This window comes from Megascapheus bottae, chromosome 6, assembly GCF_031878675.1.
Source record: "Megascapheus bottae isolate mThoBot1 chromosome 6, mThoBot2.hap1, whole genome shotgun sequence".
Taxonomy (NCBI): domain Eukaryota; kingdom Metazoa; phylum Chordata; class Mammalia; order Rodentia; family Geomyidae; genus Megascapheus; species Megascapheus bottae.
This window is the reverse complement of record NC_143514.1, coordinates 84,585,502-84,589,143: the sequence shown is the minus strand read 5'-3', so window position 1 is coordinate 84,589,143 and position 3,642 is coordinate 84,585,502. Positions and strand designations below refer to the sequence as shown.

Below are 3,642 nucleotides of genomic sequence, written 5' to 3'. Positions count from 1 at the left end.
TCTAGAAAAGCAGTCCTTGCCACCCAAGACACTGACAAATGGGGGCAGCTGGAAAAGGACTAGAAAAATCAAAGGAAACATCATTGAAGCATCTGTCAAGATGGTATCCTTGCTGGAAATGGATCTACATATATGTATGTATACATAGATCCTATTTGTGTGTATATGAAGAATGATTTTATGAACAGAGAGGAGCATGCTTTTCTCATTATGTCTCATGTAGTGCCCAGGAGATGTGTCACAGTCTTAGCCCTGAGGCTCTGCATCTGAGGCCCTGAATCCAGGAGGAAACACACAAAGTGGAAAATATGTTTGCACCTGCTCTTCTCCACCCCAGGTGCTAGGATTTCATCCACAATTACAGGTAGTGAGGCCCCAGAGATGAAGTCCTCATTGATACATGTGGTCCCTGATCTGTGCCCAGAAAGTTTTGCTTGAAAGACATTTAAAATGATGTAACTTGATTATACCCGAAGATGACATGTCATGTACAGGGTGAAATGGCCAGAAAAAAAAAAACAGCCAGGAAGATGTCAATCAATCAAAGTGGTTGGTGTATCACATCCAGAATGCTGCTCACCACACCAGTTTTCACAACACTCACAGAACATTTTTGGTTAATACAGACAGGATTCAGTATGTATTCCCCATTTAGAATCCTTCACAAATGCACTGGAGAAGCCATGATACTGCAGAAACCAGCAATGACACACCAGGAACACCAGGAACTCCAAATCAATGCCCAAGTGGAGTTGCCCATTTGCATGCTGAACTTTGACCTTCAAACACTTACTTATTACAAAACATTCTAACATGGATCAAGACAGCTTAGTTTCATGATGCACTGACATAGCCAAGAGTCATGTTTTATTTGTGCTTTTTCCAGAAAGTATATTTATGGAGGAAATCCCTTGGTCTTTCCCAAACCTGAATCTATGTCACAAGCCACCAAAGAAGAAAGAAACAACATATAGTCTTTAAAGCTCATGTGGCTCTTTAAAATGAATTACACAGAAAAAGTCAATTTCGAATGATGTTGCCACTGGTGTCTCATTTGGCAATACGTATGATTTTATCCCTCATTATTTAAAATTTTAGTAGTGTGGGGTAACTATAAACAGGTATTTAAACCTATACACATATAAATGCAATGATTCCCAGTAAGCCTCACAAGGAGTTTTCACAGGACCATCTCATAAATGTATAGTGTCTTTTCTTAATTTTATTGCTGTTGCAAAGGTGATATACAGTTATGAAAATCAGGTGAACAATGCATTTCTTTCTGAACAATGTTGCCTTTTCCCTCCAGCATCAGCCACCATCTCTGTCATCTAAGCAGCGGGATTTAACTACCTCTTGATGATCAGTCACTTTTGTCCCAGGAATGCCTTTTCCAGCCTGGGAAAAACAGCCTGTTGGCATTCTTCCTTGGTCAGTCCTTGGACCTGAACTCAGGGCTAGAGTACTGTCCCTCAGCTCTCCAGCTTCAGGCTAGAGCTCTGCCATATTGATCTTCTCAGCACCTCTTCCTTCCAGCACTCTGCTGACCAATTAGAGATGAGAATCTCACAGGGAGTTTTTTCTGTCTGTGCTGGCTTTGAATGGCAGTTCTCAAATCAATGAATTTTTACCAAAAGGACACTTTAATGCAATTAAAACAACAAAGGTGATCATTAGAAGTAAGTTTAAGCATGGTTATACCTGGAAAAATTTTAAGGGCCAAAGTTACAGCTAACATTTCCACTTGGCCACCTGTTTTAAAAAACGCCACTTTTTTTGTAGTCTGAGTTTAACTCTTAGAAAACCTTTGATCTCCAATGACAGTTTCTCCTTACTGCAAGAATTACAAGCTTACAAGCACCAGCACTGTTGAGAGGATCTACTCTCAACAACTTTATGATATTTCTAGGTCCCCAGTCACACATTTTCAACTGGCCAATGAAACCTGGGGTCCCCCCCCCCCCGGCCTTCCTCAAGCCATCTTACATTGAATTTGGGCCACTTAAGTTCACAAAAACTTCAGAAGTTGCCTAGAGAGATGGATACAATAACTGGCTCACACTTCAAATCCATCCCTGTAATTAGAAAATATGCATTTCAATGGGGTCTTTGAGAAACTGCTTCTGGCATCTAAGCCAAGAAATGACAGAAATACACAAATGAAACAAAAATAGTGAGAAGCAATGCACGGACTATGTGGTGAATGTAACTGTAACCCCTCTATATATTACAATAAAAAATTAAACAAAAATATAGATAGAAAGAATCAAACTCAGGACAAAACGTAGGTGGCCACCACACATTCGAAGAACCCTACTCAGGGAACAGGGAGACATATCCCTCCAGATCCTGGTACAAGATTCTGTGGTTGCTTTCAACCTAGACTTATTGTGCCACACAAATGGACACTTGGTCAGAAAACAGAACTGAGGGCTCAGGGAGACTGGCTGACAGTCTCACATCTGTGTCTTGCTCCATCCCTCAAAGGATAAACCAGCTCCTAAAGGGTCCTTCTTGAGCCTCATGTCCTAGCCTATATGTCCAGTCTGGAATACCTAGGGATCTCACTAGGCCTTCAAGTGTAATGAGTTGAGGACCCTCAGGTCACAGACAGAGACTTAAAACTCAATTGTCAGATAATTTCTTTTATCTAAAAAGGAATGTTTCAATAGCCAATTATAAGTGGCTGGGACAGCTCCTAGGCATCAGGAATCTAGAAGCTACCTCAAGTAACAACAAGCCAGGGTTTTTATTTCCCATAATGGTGGAGAGATGTAAAGCATTTGATGGATTCTTTCCAAATCGCTTATACATTGTAAGCTAAGCAAAACAGAGAAGCAGAAGACAGAAGCAAAATATCTGGTTGTCATTAAGAACATATGTGCCAAATTAACTAGAAAGCCTACAGAGTGGGAGAAGATCTTCACTAACCATACAACAGACAAAGGCTTCATATCTAAAATATATCAACAGCTAAAAAAAATTGAATCACTCCAAAACTAATCTCCAAAGAAACAACCATCCCATTAAAAGATGAGCCAAAGACTTAGAGTCTTCTCTGAAGAAGAAATAAGAATGGCCTATGGACACATGAAGAAATGCTCCACATCTCTGGCCATAAAAGAAATGCAAATCAAAACAACTCTAAGATTCCACTCACTCCAGTTAGAATGGCCATTATCAAGAAATCTAATAACAACAGATGCTGGAGGGGATGTGGCCAGGAGGGATCACTACTACACTGTTGGTGGGAGTGCAAACTCCTTCAATCACTATGGAAAGCAGTATGGCAGTGCCTCAAAAGACTAAACATAGAGCTCCCCTGTGACCCAGCAATTCCACTACTTGGCATTTACCCAACCATCCAGAAACAAGGACATACTAAATCCACTAGCACAACAATGTTCATTGCAGCATTATTCACCATAGCAAAGATATGGAACCAACCCAGATATCCCTCAGTTGATGAGTGGATCAACAAGATGTGGTATTTGTACACAATGGAATTCTATGCTGCTGTCAGAAAAAACGACATCACCCCATTTGTTAGGAAATGGAAAGTCTTAGAAAAAATCATATTGCTTCCCCAGGCCGGCTGCCTCCTCGCCCGCCCGCCCACCCGCCCGCAACCCCGGAGCCCAG

At 41.1% G+C, this 3,642-nt stretch overlaps 1 pseudogene; it reads left to right on the top strand.

Moving 5' to 3' along the window:
• The first annotated feature begins 38 nt into the window (after positions 1-38).
• The window catches only part of LOC150062668 (transcriptional repressor protein YY1 pseudogene), a 6,715-nt pseudogene continuing 3,111 nt past the window's right edge, over positions 39-3,642 (top strand).